This window comes from Crinia signifera, chromosome 5, assembly GCF_055691185.1.
Source record: "Crinia signifera chromosome 5, ASM5569118v1, whole genome shotgun sequence".
NCBI lineage: Eukaryota > Metazoa > Chordata > Amphibia > Anura > Myobatrachidae > Crinia > Crinia signifera.
Window position 1 is genome coordinate 27,161,089 of NC_139221.1, and position 21,994 is coordinate 27,183,082.

The following is a 21,994-nucleotide window of genomic DNA, read 5'->3' on the forward strand; positions in this document are numbered from 1 at the left end:
GGCCCTGGGTTGATCGGGGCCGCTTGTGACGTCAGCGGCCCTCCCTCCCACTAGCCGTGCCCATCTGTTTTTTTCCCCGGGACCCAAATTAGATGGGGTGCCAACCACAAACAACATCTGGCTGTGGCCACACGGATGGGTCATGTATGTGCACTGCTAACCGTGTGCATGCGTGGCCCTCCTATTACCATCAGGGCTCCAAATTTGCAGCCCTGTGTACAGAGTTGAATCACCCCCTTAGTCTCACAGGACATTCGCCTTCCTGTAGCATGGGCCCTATTCAGCCCTGATTGCAGCCCTGGTGATTATCAGAGGACCGTGCATGCGTACCATCCACAGTGCTTATGGGCAAGCCCCCCGTGCAATCACAGCCAGCGGCGACCTGTGATCGCAGGCCGCATACAGGCTGATGGACAGTAGGCCGGCACTTGTGGGCGACATCCTAGCGTTTCCTGGGAGTTGACGGAAAAAACGTAGGCGGCCCGGCCATTGGGATGGAGGGCCACATTTGGTTGACCTTAATGATTGTCTACCTAGACAGTGTAGATCTTCTATACGTCACCCTTATCAATATCCTTTGAAAAATAAGAATAGCAAAGGCTGTCAGAGTTTTGCTGGGACTTGTAGCTCCACATCCACATGCAATCTTCCCAGTAGTATGGCTACAAATCGAGGGGGTTATTCTGGTTGCATTTGCGTGAGAATACCTAGCGTTCTCATGGGAACGCCCATTATACGCTGGGCGTTCCCGTATGTAAATGGACCAGCCCGCCACCCCACGCCCCCCTGCCCGCGATGTTGGGTGCGTGCACCCGGCAAACATTTTTTTTGCAGCAGTCGCACGCACCCTGCGTCTGCACATGCGCAGAAATGCGTCTGCGTGAAGGGCCCAGAATACATGTTTGAGTTTAGGTAGGATTACTGTTGGAGGAATCTGATCTTATTGCAGATAAAAATCAATCCCATCTGACCTTTATATGGGCCAGAGATGGTCAAACAAGGGGCAGGCCCTGACCTCCTAACATCCTTAACTAAACACCAATAAACTTATATTTCATGTGCTAGATCCATAATACAATGTGTTAGAAAGAAGAAAACATAACCAATACATAACTGATATCCTATGTATATAACATCTATGTATCCATGTAAATGTGATGAAATAACAGCCACTTACTGTACACGGGCCGTGGAACTGCAGAGTCTCCCAGAAATTATTCATTGTTCTGTAAGAAGCAGCCACGGCTGCTGAGGGGGAGGTCACCACGGATTATCTGGAAATTATTCCAAGGCCTCGTAGCCTGAGAACCCTAACCACACAGAAAGGAGACAGTGTTTCCATTAATTGCTTCATTATGAAGTTCTGACATGGGCACAAGAAACCGTTCCCAGGCCCCAGATAACTGGGGACGACCGCAGGACCAGGCACGTCACTGAGTGCAAAGTTTGGAGGATCTGTTTCACGGCTGATGCTGTGTATGCTGACTCCCGACATGGATCTAAGCTGCTACCCGTCGGCATCTTTCCAGTGATCGGGACACACAGTGCGGTAAGGAACTCTTCTTACAGGAGGACTCCTGGAAAGAGACTTGGTATAAATATTGTTAGGCAGCAGCAGGGAACATAGCAACAGTAGAACGTCTTATGCTCTATGTATGGAAATGTAAACATGTTCTGGTGTCCTCAGTCACCTGGGGGAATACACAGGCTACGGATCTCATGCATATATATAATGCATCAGTTAGATTCCTGCAGCTAAGGACATGGATTTCTTATTCGGTCTGTGAAACGCGTTGGTTTTGGCTGGTGCTGATCTGTGTGTAATGTTATGTGTGGCCCATTTGCAGACAGGACTGGTGCCTTGGAGAGTACCTTTTCTTTAACAGTGGCTGCAAGGAGAGTAACGCAGGACATCCGCGTCTCATTTCGCCTTTCTGCCAATCAAATGCGCTGATTGGTGGCTATCAATGATTGGAAAACATCAGGGAATACAGGAAATTCTGCATATTAAAAATCCCAGATTCTCCGATCCTAATGATTTCCCCCAACCCCAGGATTGGGGAATTGTTTATACCAGAGGTAAAATAGTATTCACTGCCAACAACTTAAGCCCTGTATCCAGTACCAACTCCCCAGCAGCCCCCAGACATACACCCACCCCATATTCACAACTAACACACCAGTATACTCCCACCCTATCTTCACTGCTAACATCCCAGCCACCACTGCAAGTGTATGCTACCGCAGCGGCTGGTGGGCATCCTATAGACATTCCCACTTGAAATGATGTAAATTCGAGGATGTGCCCACAAAGTTTCACCATCGCTTGGACATCGGTCGCAATTAGAGGGATCATATGGTTTCTCAGAATGTCCGTACGCTGTTTGACACCTCCCCATTCATCACCCAGGAATTGTTATTATTATTACATTTTATGCATAAGGTGCCGTAAGTGTTTTGCAGCGCCGTACAGAGGGCACGCAACGGAACAGTACAGAGAGAGAACTTAACATTACAGTAAATAAATAACAAAAACAGTATACATATGTAGCGCCGCTCATTCAGCCAGCAGCTGGCGATAGAATCGCCAGCCGCCAGACGGGGGTGCGCACGCACGAGACTCTCGCGCTCCCTGTTCTGACGGAGCTCTCCGCCGCTTCCCCGCCACCTTCCCACACCCCCCTAACCCTGCCCATCTCCCTGAAGACAGGCAGGGTTTCCGTCCGCTCCACACCGACGAGTGACTGGGATGCGCGTGCGTGTGAGATGCTTGTGCGTCCCAGTGAGATGGAGCACCTCTCCGCCAGCGCTCGCCAGCAGGGGCATACTGGCAAGCCCTGGAGCTGCATGAGAGGAGCTCCAACTGTAGGCAGGGCAGCCGAGAGGTATGCCGGGCCCTGGTAAAATTTCGGGGGGCGTGGCCTAACACGGGAAGTGCGGCCACCTCCCGTGCTTAGGCCGCACCGCAAATTGGTCAGAGGGGGGTAAAAAAAAACTCTCTAAAGTCGATGTGCGGGGTGGTATTGTCCCCCCCTCTGCAGCAGCACACACACCTACAGCATGTGCTGTGCTGACAGCAGGCTCAGTGAGACACTCATGCTGAGTCTGCTGTCAGCACAGCACATGCTGTAGAGATGTGTGCTGCTGCCCGGGAGGGACGGAAGGGGAAGGGGGGTCAGACCAAGGCCCCCTAATTACCCGGGCCCTCCAGCAAGCTTAGATGTAAGTAGCGAGGGAGTAATCAGCATACTACTAGGGGCTGGCGGCCATACTGTAGAAAGAGAGTAGCATTTACCAGCAGGAGAGTGTGTGAGCAAAGATGTTCCATACTTGCCTACTTTGAATTTGACCTCTACGAGAGAAGTCCGGAGAGGCAGCACGTCAGGGGGGCGGAGGCAAGGCTGACATCACTTGGCCCCACCCAAAAGGCAGAAAACAATGTGATTCACAGGGAGGGACGGGGCTTAAATAACACGTAATCTCCGAGGACCCGCGATTTACGGTAATTAAACCAACGGGCAAGGGGGGAGCGGGAGCTATGACCACAAAGCGGGAGACTTGCCTACCTTCCCGGGGGGCCGGGAGGCGGACCCGATTCTTGGGAGGTTCCCAGCCATTCCAGGAGGGTAGGCAAGCCTGAGATGGTCCTTGAGTAGGAGTGAGCTGTAAGTTAAATGTAAGGAGAAGAGGGTGTTGACAACAAGAGGGCCCTGCTCTGAGGAGCTAACAATCTAACAGATGACATGAGGTGGCCTGATGGCAGGATGTAAGCAAAGCAGAGATGGTCAAGCCATGAGTCATGAGGTTGGAGGAGCCTCAGGACTAGGTTATGCAGTAGACCAGGGGTGGGGAACCTTTTTTTGTGCCAGGGGCCGTTTGTATGGGGAAAATATCCTCTGGGGGCCATATGTAAAAATGTGTCTTACAAATTGTCCTGCTGCTACCGTCCCACGCTCCGGCGGCTGCCGCTGAATAGGACTGACCGTCTCCGGCTGCTGTTGATTAAGAGGAATCTCGTGAGAACTACTGACCTCTTGTGAGCATTCCCCTGTACTTGACTCCCGGCAAAGCCGCCAGGCGGTTGTGCGAGCCACTCAGACCGGCTACGGGGGCTGCATACGGCCCCCGGGCCTGAGGTTCCCCACCCCTGCAGTAGACGCTTTGATGAATAGGTGAGTTTTCAGTGCCTGTTTGAAGCTTTGCAAAGAATGCCGATCAAACACTGCATGGATCTCCATTCAAACCCAAAATGTGTCCACCGGCCCCGGCGGTAACCATCGGGACGCATGCAAAGTACTGAATTAAAACATTGACACAGCTTCAGCTGTCTGCCATTGGGACTGGGGGGCTGGGGGTATTAATATTTTATTTTCTAACAAAGCTACAATGGAATGAGGGTAGCACTGAACAGCGTAAGTTTCGTAGTTCCTATTTGAAAATGTAAGGTTTGAAACTGTTATAAACTTCTAATTTTGCTGGAAATGAAAAGGCTTTAAAGCGGTTTTTGTTTGAAGCCCCCACACGTAATATACAGACATAAGGATCCCCAGACGTATCCCTGTGGTTATTCTCACCATGGGAAATACTGGAAGTATTCTATTATAATCATCCTCAGATTGTAAACAGCTTGTAAATGAAGCAATGCGAAATGTTGTTATTTAATCCCGGAATGAAGAGAAATGGGAGCGTGGCATTTATATTTGGAAAGAGATTTAATCCCATCCTACATCAAAACGCTTGAGAATAACTCATTTTCCGATCAACAAATCGTGTCCCCAGATGTAACCTGTCTCTGGGAATTATGTGTTGGTGGGGGATAAGGGGGAGAGGCCTGGGGGGGGGGGGGGGGGGGGTACTGATGACAAACAGCAGGTTAGGAAGAGTCACTGGAGATAGATTATACGGAGGTACAGGCTCAGTGCTCATATTCCATCTGCGCTATTGTGTCCAGTGAGTGCAGGCTTCCTGGTGATGAGTGATCCATAGGGCAACACCTGCATTAAAACAGTATCTATCTGTGTCCTCCCCAGTAGCGACTCCTACCTCTTTCGGGGAGGGGGCTGCCTCTGGCTGCAGGCCCCCCCCTCCCCTGTCACCGCCGTCGTGTCCTTTTCCTGTCCCTGGCGCCTGTCTTATGATGACAGACGCCGGGACTGGCGCATGTGCAGTACACATATATGTACTGCGCATATGGCCAGCTCCACGTCAACCTTTTGCTTATGACGACCTACAGTTACTGTCAACCTAGAGTATGTCGACCAATTTTAAGTGTCAACTTACTCATTGTCGACCATTAGTGGTCGACCTAGACATTGTCTACCATATATACCAGAACCCATTGCAGCTGCTTCATTATGAATATATGGAGAGATGCTCAGGAACAATTTTATTCCTCTACTGCAGTGGTTCTCAAACTGTGGCTGTATATGCTGAATATACATCATACTTGCCTACTTTTGAAAACTAGTTTCAGGGACATTATAGTTGGTAGGAGAATTTTGCACAGTGCCCCATGGGGCGTGTCATGCTCCTCCCAAAGGGCGTATCTAGTTCCATATATGGAGAGATTGTGAAAAGAGATTGTGAACGTGGCACCTAGAAGCATGGGTGTGTACTGCTACATCTGAGAGGAAACTTGTAAAATTACTTATATCCAAATGTAGATGATCCCCAAAGCAGTCAGTAGGAGCTACTATACTTGGTAAAGTGCTGGGAAATGGTGCTGATGATTCAATGTAAATGTATCTATCTCTCATTCCTTTTTCCCCAAAAAAATGTAACAGTGTAATGTGGGCTAGGTGACATGAGGGAGATTGCTAGACTAATGAGGGAGATTGTTGTTATTTCAGGGAGTCTCCTGCAGAATGCAGGAGGGTAGGAAACTATGGTGTAACAGTGTAATGTGAGCTAGGTGACATGAGGGAGATTGCTACACTAATGAGGGAGAGAGGGAGATTGTTGTTATTTCAGGTAGTCTCCTGCAGAATGCAGGAGGGTAGGCAGCTATGATATACAGTTCTACTTATGATCATGGACAGATGCTCAGTGCCACTTCTCATCACCTGTATACTGGACATTATGGCGTATTCCGTGTGTATGGACAGAGGCAAATAGAAGAGTTACGTGAAGACAAGCGGTAACAGGCCAGAGATTGGGGATGAGCAGCAGGTTTATACTGAGCACATTCTTCATGCTCAGCGCACTAAAGTAACATTCTTCTTCCTGACTGCAGGAATGTGTCTCCTTAGGCGGAACACTCAGGTGGTGCTGCAGAGGCGTGGGTGGCGGGGTGGGGGGCTGCTGCAGCTGCTGTGTGGGAGCATCACAAACAAACCTGACTTCGCTATTAGCCCACACCACAACACTGTGCCAATGCTACCAAGCGACAGGGTGACAAGTATTTAAACATCATTTTTTGGTTCTTCTAGGGACTATTTATGAACAATCTCACTTTTTGTCTGTCTGTTGTGTGTCCGTTTCTCTGCTCGTTCCGGCATCACACAGAAACGACATGATGAATCTGGATGGTGTGTTCACTGTATAGCACAGAGTCCTAGAAAGGAACAGGTACGTATGATCTCGATGTGACATCAAGGAGAGGAGCAATAAAGGAAAAGCCTTAACCCTTGCCGTGCTGAAAGTAGGTGTTCCGACATCCATGCGTGCAAAGCCGCGAGCCAACCTTGTGCTATATATGTGTCTAAACAGATTTGTTAGTCTTGGTATTTATGTAGAGATATTTGCTGGGACGTATGGAGCTTGTCACCACATGACGATTTTAATGTATTTTCCGCCTTGTGAACGGCACAATCCGGTGACTGGCGATTTGCCGGGGACATGGCAAAATCTTTCATGTTGAGAATCCCTAATTCTGATAATTTTTGGGTCAGAATCGGTAAATTGAGGATTTCCAACATGCTGGGTTTTTTCCGATGACCCGACCCAGTCATTCGCAAAATGGGGATTTTCCCCACCTAGCTGCAGATGTGTGGGTGCTCCATAAGAATATATCATCATAATAACCTGATATTAAATAACCTAGGGTTGCCTACCCTCCCGGATTTGCCGGGAGGGTCCCGGAAATCGGGTCCCCTCCCAGCCCCCCGGAAAGGTGGGCAATCCTCCCGGATTCTGCCTCACCCTCCCGTTCTCCCCAGCAGTTGCCCGGACGCATAGTTGAATCACCGCGATTTGCGGCTATTCCTCAGGAGGGGCTAAATAGGCAAATAGCGCCATTTAGACCCGCCCCTCCATGAGGCCCCACAAATGGGGGGGGGGGGGGCTTTTCAGTGCTGGGGGCGGGGCTTGATGATGGCCCCCACCCCCACACGTGATGCTGACAGTCTTTAAAAGTAGGCAAGTATGAAATAACCACTGGCAAAATCAACAAAGATATACTGCGCTATGCAGGGCAGGCGACGGGGGGATCAAAGGGGACACCTGTACCGGGCCTCAAGCTTTTGAGGGGCCCCAAGGTTCTAAGGGGCTCAGGGACTGTAAGCATAGCTGCTGCAGTGCAGTGCCTAGCAATGGTTTTTAAAGGCACCCCCCCTGGTTCCTGTAAGGGTACTTACTTGGACCCTCCTCCGGTATTGGTGAATATTAATTATGTAACAATAAAAGAAGCATTCAATATGCAGTATTGGGGGGCCTGCCAGAGACAACAGTGTATCGGGGCCCCAAGATTTCTGTTGCAGGCCCTGGTGCTATGTGGTGCTCACAGCGACCTGACTTATTGCTAGGTCACTGACGTCATCGGGGCAGAGCGGCGGCGCATCAGGCAGCAGCACTGAGGTGACGCAACCAATCACATTCTACTAATTTATTTACCACCTTTTAGAAGACAATCAATAGAATCAGATTGGGACATGGGGCAAATCCATACCAAGGACTTCACTCCCTCAGAAAATGGGGATGACACATCCCTGTTTCTAGAAATGCCGGCGCCTACCATCGGGAAACTGTGCAGGAGGACGCATACACGACCCCTGTTGAATCAGGCCCATTAAACATAACCTAATAACACATTCAGCATAATAATATAAGGAGTCAGGATGAGCGGCCTGGTTGTTACCTAGGGACAGGGAAGCGTTAAGTGCAGCTGTACATGAACGCCTCACTCATGATGTCAGCCAGATTAACCATCCACTTCCTGTCCAGCCATTCATGGTTTATGTGATCGAAAAGGAAGGGGAGTTGAGAAAACATATTATTGGAAAATGGATATTCAGCTCATTTGTTGCCAGAGGAAACTCCACAGCCTGGAAAGGGTTAAGTGATCCGGTCTGAAGTCGCTGCTCCTGCTGTTTAATGTTTCCCCCACTGCTGGGAACAGGACCGGAGACTGACAGTGTTTTGCTTCATGTGTCTAGAAGAGAACTGCCGGCGAATCTGACATAATTATTACCAGCCTGTGATTCTCCCCCCCACCCAGGAGCTATGTAACTCAGCTGGAATCAGGGGCAAAATTCTGCAGACAATTCTTTTCTAATCCCTCACTGGGCCGTCTCAGATGTGGCCGCAAAAGTCGCTACCACTACATCGCTGTGCGCAGCGGGTGTGCGTAAATGTGTAAGAGCTGCAGGAGCTGCCAACTTCTGTGATCCGCTGCCGAAGAAGCAGCGTCGGATGAACATTGTGGCCATAGGAGCCGATTCAGTCCCGTTCGCACAGGTCCGAATTCGTACGGCGTCCAATTATCAAAAAAAAGGTGTGCATGCGCACCAGCCGCAGTGCGCGTGTGTGAGGCCCGGATGCGATCGGCTTCTGCAGATATTTCTATTTTGCAAGCCAAACGCACGGAGATTGACAGGGAGTGGGGATATCGCTCGGATGCATATGGATGTGCATCTCTACACATCCATTTGCAAACCGAGAGAGACCATTCGCAAGGCGGGATCTCGTGAATGCGGGGCGGAGGCAAAAATGATCACACGGTATCCCAAGCAAAATGACAAAATGACATTGGTCGACACATGGAGATGTCGACATGCATTTTTTGGTGGGAGGTATTCCTAAACAGCCTCATATCACTCTGGGAACCTATACACAGAAAAATAGGAGCAGTTATTTAAATAAAGGCGCAAGAACCAAATGAAGGGACCTCAGCTATTTTGTGCTTCCAATTCCAACGTAACCGTCATTGTACATTAGGTTGTAAGCTCTGTGATCACTAGTACTGTATGTTCCAATACTCTGTACCAGCACTGCCTTAAGATAGACGATTGTATAGATGCCAACTGATATTTACCAGTATTCCCAGGTCGATGAAGATTTAGGGCTCTATTTATAGAAAGGAATAAAGACTTTCTCTCCTGCAGGGGACAAAGGTTCTCACCAGAGGCCCATGTGCAGCCTCCTCAGTCCAGGCCCCCTCCTCTCTACCAGGAGCAGCGCCGTGTGTAGTTAGGTCTACGCACTAGAGGTCTCAGACCCTACTGCGTATCTGTGGATCTCCAGAAAAATGGCATGGCAGCCATTTTTGGGTTGATTTTTGCATCGCTGCTGCTGCCGGAGTTGTGGATTCAGACTCCATTGCGCATGCGCAGGACAAATGGCTGCCATGCCATTTTTCCGGTGTTTTCGACAGTATTCCTGCCGCTACTGGACTCCAGAAAAAAATGGGTGCATTGTGTGTGTGTGGTGTGGGCCCACCTCCGCGCATACTCCGTGCATACTGTACCCATTATAAATACGCCACTTGTTCTCACTATTTACAAACTGTAGACTTGCTGAAAGTCTGGACCCATTCTGGCTGATTCTTCCACTATAGATTTGCAAAGGGAGGCCCATACTTACATACTCTCATGGTACAGTAGGTGTGGGAAACTCATGGGGTGAGATTTAATAGGATGAGATTTTAAAAAAGTGAGAGATTTGGTAAGAAATCTCCAGTTTTTTTAAAGCGGCAATCATTTACACTGCAAAACCAGTTTTACTTTGAAGTGTAAATGATTACCGCTTTAAAAAAACTGGAGATTTCTCACCAAATCTCTCACTTTCTGAAACTCTCATCCTATTAAATCTCACCCATGATGTTTTGGGTAGCCCCCTGGATCATCTACGGAAGAGTGGGTGGATCTCTTGGATTCAGTATTAAATCCCGGTGTTTGGGATCCCGACGTTCAAAAGCTCGCCACGCAGCGGGCCCAGTGCCTCGCTACGCTCGGCACACTAATTTATTCTCCCTCCGGGGGTGTCGTGGACACCCTCGGAGGGAGAAAGTGTTGGGATTCCGGCGTCGGGATTTTGAACGCCGGGATCCCGACCGCCGGGATTTACACTGCATCCCGATCTCTTGTATCCCACCCACTTCCTAGTGGACCTATGATTCGCCACATCACAGAGGGGGTCACCTCCATCTGATTTCTAGGCATCTCCTGTAGAAGAGTAACATACCCTCCAACATTTGTAGGGCATAAATCGGTACACATTCGGGGAAGGGGGAGTGGTCACGTGTAAAGTGGGTGTGGCCACATGAAGTGGGTGTGGTCACTTCCCCTTTCGAAATGTGTAATTGCCATTTTTTGCAAGATGCCTTGTGGGCACTCCCCACCCTCCACATTAACTAGTGCTTACCGGTGGATGTCTGGAGGAGGAAAGTGCTTCGCCTAGGTGCACTGCGCACTGCAGCTCATGAACTCCTTCTGCAAGAACGTTCCCGCCACCCGGCCCCTTTTTGGTCGTGGACGAATGACATGTCATGTCCGCGACCAGAAACTAGAGCCCTCACAGGCAGCGGCACTGCCACCCAGCCCCTCTGTGGTCGTGGGCGGATGACATATCACGCCCGTGACCAAAAACTAGAGCACGACATCTACAGTAAGAGCCACGGAGCGGGGTAACAGTGCGCACTGTCTAGATCCGCTCCTCCTTACTTTGACCAAAAACACATAAAGCCGGAGACAATGGAGAAGTGGCGACACCATTGCCTCCGGCTGAAAATCGGTACAATTGGTACATCCATTTTTAGCCGGTACAGACCGTTAAAAAACGGTACTGTATTGGTACAGTTGGAGGGTATGGAGTAATGAGAGGTCGGCAAGTAGGTGTGAAGCTATTGTGAAAAGCACAACACTGTCTGAAAATGGCGATTTGTATGCTTAGCAGCCATGAAGAATAGTCTGTGTGGTCTCTTTCTGCGGTCCCCCATAGTGCACTGGTCAGATTGACAGGGTCATACAGTAGTATGGCTGTAATGTGCACTATGCCAGCCCCACCTATGAGAATGTAATATGATGACATCGTAATGAGTGGGCGGGGCTTTGCCACCGGGACTGTTGAGTAGATGGGCCTCCTGTGTAACCCAAGTTCCAGTCTGCCCACCCACCCTACAGGTGCCCATACACTAGTGCAATTAGGCCACTTTTCACCGATTCCAAGTCGGAAATGTCGGATGTAAGGACTCCCGAGGAGCTGCCGAGGAAGTTCAAGGGAAATCATGTCTGAGTTATGCCTTAGACAAGTTGGACTAGTGTATGGGGGTCTTCAGTTTCCTAACTTCAATACATATGATGGAGGCACATGCATTCAGAGGCAGAACTCTGTGAGGCAATGGAGTCATCTGCCACCGGGCTCCTGCTCCCAAGGGGGCACCTCACCTCCCTGCGAGTTTAAATCAGTTAACTGAAAGCCAGTGATATGCCTTCTGTGGCTGAGTTCTGAAATATATATGTGTTGTCTCTCGCTTTCTCTCCGTCTTTGTTTTTTACAATATCAAAAGAGATTCTTTAAAGTCTTTGGTGGGTCTGTTTCAGCCTCAAAAAGCTACAAACATAAAGTGATGTTTCCACTGCGATCTGCTGCCAAAAGTCTTCTGGGTACATTTGCTAAAGCTTCTAAAAATGAAAAAAAGGGGGATGTTGCCCTTAGTAACCAATCAGTTAGATTCTGTCTATCATTTTTGTACCATGCCATAGATAAATGGTTGCTATGGGCAACTGCACCTTTTCATTTTTAGAAACTTTTGTAAATTTACCCCTTGAGCGGCAATTCGATAATACTTTTTAATACCTCTGCCTTCATATTAGTGATTGAGGGCAAGATGTACTAAGCATTTGAAAAGTGATAAAGTTAAGAGTGATATTGGTTCCCAACTGTCATTTTTCAGTCTGTAATATGACAGTTAGGGGCAGATTGGCTGCTACTTTATCACTCTCCAATTTATCACTTTTGGAGTTTACTGCATCTGGCCCTGAGTCATTTGTAGGTTCCGGGTACGCTGCATGTGATGATAATAATTAGATTCGGGTGAGTTATTTTGTTTCTGTGCAGGGTAAATACTGGCTGCTTTATTTTTACACTGCAATATAGATCTCACTTTGTAGTAAAACCCCACCCAAATCTAATTCTCTCTGCACATGTTATATCTGCCCCACCTGCAGTGCACATGGTTTTGTCCTTCTGAGAAGGAATTTGCCAGAAGGAGTGAACCAGAATAACCCCCTAAATGTAATGAAAGTTTATTGACTTGTTTTTGCTCCACACCCGCCGCTGCCATGCACCTATGTTCCCGTGGTACATAAATAATGGAGGCAGTGGTGTTGGATGAAGAGATGCGATTGATTTAGGAGTTATTTACTAACAATGCTAGAGGCAGTTTTATCTCTATCGGCCCTGTCAGCGATCGTCCCATGTAGGGGAAATATTTTATATGACAATTCTTCCTTTTTACAACACGTGGAGACAGAAGTCTGATTGCAAAGTCATAAACCTCATAACATCGCATTACACTTCAATGACAAATATGTTGCAACTGCTGCAAGATACAGTTTGGCAACATTGTATCATGGGATTTGGGGAGGGGGGGGGGTCACTCTGTATGGGGAGGAAAGTGGAGTCATTAATCACATGTGTTTTGCCTCCCTCCTGCCCCCCTGACCCCCTGGCAGGAAGGCCTGAGCTCTGGTCCTGGGCCCTGGGAGCAGGGAGAGATGGCAGGATGTGAGATGAAGGGAGTAGTGGGTTGTCCCTGTCTGTCATCGCTGCTCTCAATGAGTACATCAGACAGATGTCACTGTACAAGGTCAGTTTTGCTTCTGAGGTATAACAGGCGACTGATGTACACAGGTGATAAATAGTAGACACCAGCGGAAAGAGGTATTTGAACCTGTTCAGGCAGATAGACCTAAGCAGGATTTTGGAATTATCACAGTATAATACCAGCAGGTAGCGGAGATGGGGCCTGATTCAGACTTGACCGCTGTTCTGCAAAGCTGCAGTGGCTCGCCGCCACCCAGACAGAAAAATGAATTGTGAAGGGTACACTATTCGCAATCTACTCGCAAATTAATACGCAATTCATGTCCATCGAATGATCTTTCCAGTTTGTGCAAATGTATGTAGGTCTAACCCTCCCACAACTCTGCGGCTGAGACCGGCTAGTCATGGTCAACGCTGACATCTACTTTGCTTGAGACCCCCCCCTGCCAAAAACATTTCTGGTGCCCCCACCCCCATACATTTATTACCATTATTTTACCTAAATGCTTGTTGCCATGCAGTGGCGTAAGTTCGTCGCAGTTGCCCGGAGGCAAGATAAAAATTGGTGCCCCCCCCCCTGAACACACACACCATCTTATATACATATATGTATGCATGTATGTATGTTATGGATATGGTTTAGAATAGAGTGTGACATTTATGGTCCTGCTAGAACAGGGCTGGGCAACACCGGCCCTCCAGATGTTGATGAACTACACATCCCAGCATGCCTTGCATCAGTTTCAGCATGGCCACATAGCAAAACTAATGCAAAGCATCCTGGGATGTGTAGTTCATTAACATCTGTAGGGCCGGTGTTGCCCAGCCCTGTGCTAGAAGGAGGAGTCAGCCACAGAAGCGATATCAACGGCTTTCAATTAACTTATTCAAACTCACAGGGGAGGAGAGGTGCCCCCTTGGGAGCAGGAGCTCGGCGGCAGATGACTCCATTGCCTCCCAGAGTTCTGCCTCTGTTGCCATGGGTTTACTGCTCATTGCCAGAGGTTACATGCTCATTACTAGGGGTATCATGCTCATTCCCAGGGTTTACTTGCTCACTTCCAGGAGTTTCTTATTCATTGCCTGTGGTTTTTTGGTTGTTACCAGTGGGTTACATGCTTGTTGCCAGGGGGTTACATGCTCATTGCCAGGGAGTTACATTCCCATTGGCAGAGGTTACATGCTCATTGCCAGGGAGTTACCTGCTTGTTGCTAGGGGTTTTCATGCTCATTGCTAGCATTTATCCACCTGGCCTGTATGACCTTTAGCATCTGCCTTCTCCAAGGTGGTGGCCATTTTTGGAGTGACATTATCAGCATATTCCAAAAGGACCCATTGGAATCTGCAGAAACCATATCCCCCCCCATTGCCGGCGCTGCAGTCCCATTCTTCCGCCACTGGTGTTGTGCATACCCCTTTTACACCAAGAAATAACCCAGGTCAGCGTTGGTGTAAAAGGGGTCAACCCAGGTCCAGTAACACTGGTCTCCTACCCAGGTCCTGACCAGGGTTGAACACTGGTTGGACCTGGGTCGTGGGCGGTGTAAATGGTACCAACCCAGGTTGGGACATCTGGGTAGTGTTGAAAGGATACCAGAAGTGCTGGACGCCTTTCCACAGTACGCTGCAGTGGCAAAAGACAGCAGCCAGGAAGGATACGGGCAGTGCAAACAGAAATCATAATTGGATGCAGTATAATTTATATTATTATTATAATTATTATTATATTTTTTTTGGGGGGGGGGGGGGGGGGAGGAGAACATGGGAGATTCGGTCTGCTGCTGCAGTGGAAGGGGCTGGGGAGAGCACATGGGTGATGCTGCACTTTTATACTGCTATGTGTGCTTGAGCAGTGAATACAACTTTTTGAAAAATATTTTACTAAAAAAAAAAAAAAAAAAAACATTTTTCAGTGCTAACTTGTCATGTCTTTTAATTTTTATTTTAAATCATTGAGGGAAAGTTGGATGGCAGTTTATCCTAAAATGGACATTTTTAATGTCATCCATAGGGAAAAGCAGTGCTGACCCAGGTTCAGTGTAAACGGTGATGACCTGGGTCCGACCTGGGTCACAGTGCTGTGTAAATGGGGTATGAAGCTGGGTCCAACCCTGGAAACTCCCATGTTCAAAGACCAGGGTCCGACCAGGGATTTTGGTGTAAAAGGGGTATAAAAAGTAATTCCTCTGATTCGGCTATTATATAATTTCTCCTACACTGTAAGACGGAATATGGACACTATTCTCGGTGTTTCCACAATTATATATATATGTCTTAGATCATCTCTTGTGTGGTAGTATATCCCCCAGACGCCTGACTCATACTGTACATAACTAACACATTTAGTTTGACTCATTACAGGCTGATCTCAAAGACATTTATATTCTGGATTTTATCTCATATTTTTGAGTTCTGTGTAATATCATACTGGCATTGGAATGTGTGCGGATTTAATTCTTGGAAAGTGAAATGGCGGTGGGGTATATGTAGTTAGCATTTGACAATCTTATCTCCCATGCTGCTGTCTGGGCATACTGTATAAGCGCTTTATAATAATTGATTGGTATTATTATTTATTTTCATAGCATCCGCAAACACAATTACCATAATTGGTTAAGGTGTGTACACACACATCAGTTTTGATTTTGATTCGATTTGCTCTTGATTTTCCCAATTCCACCCCCTTTCGATTGGCCTTTGATTTCCATTCAATTTCACATTCAATCCGGACTTTTGCATTCAATATCGATTTCGATATCCATTTTGATGGGGGGAGTTCAAGGCAGATAGATAGAGAGATAGATGATCCATTCTCCCTACACTACACCACGGAATGGCCGGGTGTGTCCCAGGAATTGGGTCCTCCCCCCGGCCTCCCAGAAAGGGGGGCAACCCTCCAAGAAAGCTGTCTGAATCCCACAACCTGTCCCCTCAACGGGGATCTGTGGGTCAAATTACGTGTATAGCGTCATTTTAGCGCCGCCAACCGCAGTGTACTGCCTGAAATAACGGCATTGCAAGGCAGGGGGGGGGGGGGGCATGGCTAAATGACGCGACCACTTTGACACCAAACCCCCTCCTGAAAAATGAACGTCAACATTTTCATGCGTCGACCGTTTTCATGTCAACCTTTTGCTTGTGTTAACTTTTGTCAATTTTACCTAGTGCATGTCGACCTTTGGGTGTTGACCTATTGACTGTCTACATAGACATTGTCTAATCCACAGCTGAAAATTTAGATAATTCCCCACACCCCTATTATCACTCCTATGTCGCTATAAGGGTACAAAGAAGGGATCCCAGATGCATTACTGTACATGTGCACTGGATATGAGTGGTTTCCTGCCTTACTCCTCTACACTGAACTCTGCTTCCTCTAATGGACAATACACCCAACAAGTGAGAGGAGGTGAATCACAGCATAGAGCAGCCGCACAGCGGCACTATGGGGAAGTGGATTTTACTTATTTCTTCATCACATATTATGCTGATATCCTGCGCTCAGTGATTCACACTTACTAAGAAGTTCAGGACCAGCTTGCCCAAGCAGTAGGTTCACCCCTGTGACATCATTTTCAGTGCTAACGCCTGGTGACATCACTGGTTAAGCCCTATGACGTCATTGGTTGAGCCCATGATATTATAGGTTTAATGATTTGAGATGTGGAAAAATAACACAGATAACTTTATATAAAGCATGTCCATTGTGGCCTGTGCAAAACAGCTTGGGGGGGGGGGGGGGGGGGGTGTTACGGGGGGAATAGATTGCTTGGAGAGAGATAAAGTGGAGATAAAATTCCAACCAATCATCTCCTATCTGACATTTTTTGAAATGCAACCTGTAGTATAGTACTTAGAATATGGGGAGGGGTGGGAGGGGCTGGACTGCACACTCTAATACCAAATATAATAAGAGATTTGATTATTATTATGATTATTATTATTAGCAGTGATTAGTGTGTACTCCTGCAGTTTTTTTTTCAATATGGCAGTCAGAAACTGATTGGTAAGTACTTTATCTCTCTCCAATCGTTCATAAATCTCCCCATTAGAAAGAAATCCTTTATAGAAACATGCTATTTTTCGGGAGATGGAGGTGGGAGGTGACAGGGGTGGGACCAGGTTAATCACGTCATTAGATCCTGCCCCTCAGAGGGAACTTCCCCGCAATTGGATAAAATTTGTATAGGGGCTGGACCGAATTGACACGATTAGCATATGATCGCATAATTAACACCCTCACGCAGATTTACTGTATTTTTTTCCCCATTCTGCCCAAGCGGGTGCTCGCTCATCTACTGTAAAAAAATAGTGTCTCTGACAGGGGCATAACTAGATATTTGTAGGCCCCATAGCAGAAGTTTTTAAGGGCCCCCTATTTAGCAGTTGATGATGACAAATGTATGTAAAACATATTACTTATACAGTAAGATGGGCCCCCATCAGCTCTGGGCCCCATAGCAGCTGCACCCCTGGCACCAAAGGTAGATACGCCCTTGGTATCTGATAGGATCCTGGAGAGAAGTTAAGAATGATACATGTGTACAGGTGGAGCCACGGTTTTTCAACCTCCTGGTGCGCCAAAGTGTTCCTTCTCGGGGCGCCATTCGCCCAGACGGGGACACATGAGTTTCTCACATGCACGCGCTTCCCATTCTCATCAAACAGCGTGCCGAGACAGAACGCTCTGGTGCGCCAGGAGGTTGAATAAGCGCGGTTCCAACTGCACATACTGTAACATTATGTCCATGGTTATAGTAACAGATAACACTGGACATCTACTGCAGGAGACCTTTTCCATGTTACGTTGTATATTATCTACAAAGGGTTCCTTGTTGCTGAATTAAATACTGCTAGGCAACACTGGTAAATAAGAGGTAATAACGTAGAAACAGTTTTTCTCGACTATATTTTAATTTCTGACCGAACGTCGATTGTTATTTAATTTTCTCCAACAATGATTTAATTATATTGAGATATTGTCAAAGATTCGGAAAATGGCTTCAAGGGTGGAAACCTTGCCTATAAATGGAGTCTTTGTACTCTTAGAGATTACAGCATCCATGAAGTAAGTCATTTAAAAGGGTCATTTATATACAACTTTTTTCTCCTGTTTCCTATAACGTCATTGGGCCTGTCATTTCTATGCATTTAGGGGCTTATTTATCAGTGAGTAATAAAACTTGTCGCACCTGAGTATGCTGCTCCAGCCAATTGTCATTTTTCAAAGACATGATAGTTGTAAATTAATTGGTTAAAGTGCCATTTAGTTTTCATACTCTATGTCTATATTGAGTCAAATTCTGTATTTCAACTTCATATGTAATAGAACAGTAGGCAATCACAATATGTGAGCATTAGGATGCATCTATCTGGGTGGTGTATCAATAGTGGCTGTAAGGTTGAGGATCCTGTCTATGTGTTACAAAACATGTGTTATATTATTTCTATGTAGTCAAAGTTGCATGTTGTATCTTTTGGGATTTATCTGGGTCAGCCTCAGAGATCTCCATTTGAGACCACACTACTCACTATGATCTTACTTATACATAAGGGACTGGTGAACTGCAGATGAAGTGCCGATATTTAAAAAGGGAAGTAAAACACATCCAGGAAATTATAGACCCATAAGCCTGACCTCAATAGTGAGGAAATTACTGGAGGGTATATTAAGGGATAGCGTATATTAAGGGATAGTTCTTGACGTGCAATAAGATTATCAGTGGGAACTAGCATAGATTTATGAGGTATAGGTTATGCCAAACTAATTAGCTTCTATGAGGAGATGAGTGAAAATTTAGACCAGGGCAACGTAGTAGATGTGGTCTATTTAGATTTTTCTAATGGCTTTGATACAGTGCCTTACATTAGGTTGGTCTGCAAAATGTGGGAGCTGGGGCTGGGACTGGGTAGCATTATTTGTACTTAGGCGAAAAATTGGCTGGAGAATAGGGAACAGAGTTGTGGTAAATGGAACATTTTCAAATTGGGCTAAAGTTTTAAGCCCAAGGGTCTGTGCTGGGGCTACTTCTTTTTTATATATGTATATGACCTGGGTGATGGCCGCACAGTTCAGAATTCAAATAAGGGAGCAACAAGGGCGTAGCTACCATAGGTGCAAGGGGTGCAGCTGCTATGGGGCCCAAAGCTGAAGGGGGCCCATCTTTCTAGTCTAAGTTGTATGTGCTATATACATTTATTACGCTATCAATTGCTAAATAGGGGGCCCTTACAAACTTTTGCTATGGGGCCTACGAATGTCTAGTTACGCCCCTGGGGAGCAACATCAACTGCAGCCTCAAACACTGCCTAATATCGCTGCCTGGGAATCACTGGAAGCCGGTGTGGTTCCCCGATTTGAATTTTAGACTACGCTGCGGTCCCTGAAGCCGCCACTGGTGGTCACTATAACAATCAAAGGAAAGCTAAATTACTAGTGTAAATGCTTTTGGGTCTGTTTGCAAAGGGCATAAGACAGACCAGAAATGACATAATTAGAGACCACAGAAACATTTCTTCTGCCACTGCCGCCCACGAAAAGCGCAGTCAGCCATTTATATTCTATGTTGTCACTAGAAATTCAACCAAACGATCAATAAGTGAAGCAGAGTTTAGAGTGTGCAAGCGGAAGAGGTTATTCCAGTTCAAGCGTAAGCTATTACCAGTTTTGCTGATACAAAGTCGCTCGCTCTACATCACATTACTTTGTAAACAGTCCTCGCTTTAATGTTGTTTTAAAATCCATGCCAACCTGGACTAAGTCCCTAAAGTTACCTGAGGTCATTTACACCGCCCCCTCTTTGTGTATGCACCATCATACATTCCAAATAATAATGGTTATGAAATATGGTGCTGGCCCTATTGCCATCTCCTCTCTATCCTGTCCCATTATCATAGTTGCCTCCCATCCTGCATCCTGCAGGAGGCTCCCTTTTCAGTCATAAATCTCCTGATGTCTGGCATTGCAATTATTATCTCCCGGATACTTCAGATTGTGCAAGGGGTGGCACTTCTTTGCAAGGACAGTGATTTGCTGTAGCTGCTCTGGAGTCCCTGCTGACGACTCTCATATTCTCCTCCTTGTGGGAACCCCAGGCAGCAGAGAGAGACAAAAGCACATGATCACATTGGGTCGTCCGTATCAGTGCTGGTGTGTACTCATCCATATCATGCTGCTACTGAGCTGTGACTTAAGACATTTTGATAGTCATTTTTCTTTAGTTAAACACAATGGGGGTAATTTACTAAGATGCGTATTCTACTTCACATGTGATGTTGCTATGGGCAACCAATCAGATCCTGTCTACTGTCTCCTAGAGGGTGCTAAATAAATAAGAAGTAGATTCCTACTTATTATTTGCTATGGGATGAATTCACAGGAGGTCAAATTGCATTTGGAATCTATTGCATTTATTGTATACTGTGCTGAGTGAGAAGAAAATAATTATTAAAGTCAATATACAGGTATGCAGTACCTGTAGTTGCAAACAAGAAACCCCATATTGCCCCCTCTATCTACCCTTGCGCCATGTCCTCTCCTTGGGATAAAGTACCAACCAATCAGCTCCTGCCATTTTTAAACACAGCTTGTAAACGGAAATGGACAAGTTAATACTTTATCTCTTTCCACTGTTTCTTCCTTCAGGCTTTGATACATCTCCCCTTTATCTCTCTCTGTTTTAACTCTCACCAAACTGTAGGAGAAACTAGCAGAAAATAAAATATGTCCTCATTCTTTTTTTTTTATCCTTCCATTCTCATCCATATGTTTTCCTTTAATTCTTTTTTTGGAAGTTCAGCCCTTAGACCAAAGAGTTCTCACTGACACGTGTAGCGTGTTCCTCTCCTCTGGTGTGTTTCCTATTAGCAGTTCCCTTCCTAAGACAGGACTCTACTGGCTTGTTTACTCTCCGGACGAAGAAGACGAGGAAAAAAAATTCCTTAAGATTCCAGACATTGCTCTCGGAATCGGAGTCACTATCGGCGTGTACGGGAGAAGATTTCCCCCAACCCCTTCCAGAGTAAATCACACTCGTTATGGGATCTTTTAGAAAGACAACGGAAACAATGGAAGGATGGATTTTAATCAAGAGCTAAAGGATTCTTTTTAGCAACGGTACAGGAAGAATGTAAAACGGCTCGCGCAGGATGTATGGAAACCAGGCAATCCTAGCTCCCACTGACAGGATGTTTAAAGACTCACAAAGACTTTCGCCCCATCATTACTTTGCGTATCTTTCCCACCATCGTGCCTCTAGATTTCTTTGTATTTATTTTACATCTGAATGAGGCAAGTTCGGGCCTCTGTTTTGGGATGTTGTCTGGAAACTTCATTACACTATGCAGTGACTGTCTTCTCATGAATGTCTCTTATTAAGTGAGTATATTCTCCGTTGAGCCCTGCGGGCTTCTTGCAGCTTGAACAAAAAACTTCTTAACAGTTTATGAGCTGGGAGAGGGGGGTTAGAGAACGTACAACTTAACGGAGTTTGTAGACTTTTGGCTGACGTTTCCATGTTCCTACATAGACATATTTTAATTTTACGTCCATGAAGGTTTTCATGTGACAAAATAGATTATTCGGAGATTGAGCCCAGAGTCAACAATTAATGTGTTTTAATATCTAGAATATTAATGTTAGTGTTGCATTTTTGTTGGTTTTTCCGGAGTACGAAGAGTTGTTTGGAAGGCTTGATGACACGTAAGTACTGAGTGACATCACTGGTGAACGTGATGGTGGTTGGGAATCTGGTGTCAATTTGAAATTTTGAATTTAAAAGGCTGTAAATGCAGTTCCATCATTTGTATTCGTGAGCAGCTGCAACTTGTGGTTTTACTTATTAGTCATTTTTAGCTTTCCAGGACTTTATTAGTACAAGATTATAAATGATTGCGCAAAAGTAGAGCAGCAGGAAATGACTCTAAATTAAAAAACGTCACCGAAATATAGATTGTATCTCAGCCCTGTAATTATACAGCGCTTCTAACTATGTTCACCATGCAACCCTTCAT

At 46.4% G+C, this 21,994-nt stretch overlaps 1 protein-coding gene across 7 annotated transcripts in view; it reads left to right on the plus strand.

The window, feature by feature from the left end:
* Nucleotides 1-21,994, plus strand: part of LOC146080039 (gap junction gamma-1 protein-like) — a 111,425-nt gene that overhangs the window by 73,547 nt on the left and 15,884 nt on the right. The window contains exon 1 of one of the 7 annotated variants that reach the window (XM_083186851.1): nt 1,397-1,549. The exons of 4 other annotated variants lie outside the window; for them this stretch is intronic. The gene's annotated coding sequence lies outside the window, so the exon portion shown is untranslated. Of the gene's footprint in view, nt 1-1,396; nt 1,550-6,547; nt 6,568-20,850; nt 21,360-21,994 lie in introns of those variants that run through there. 2 more of the 7 variants (XM_083186853.1, XM_083186847.1) reach the window with 2 other exon arrangements.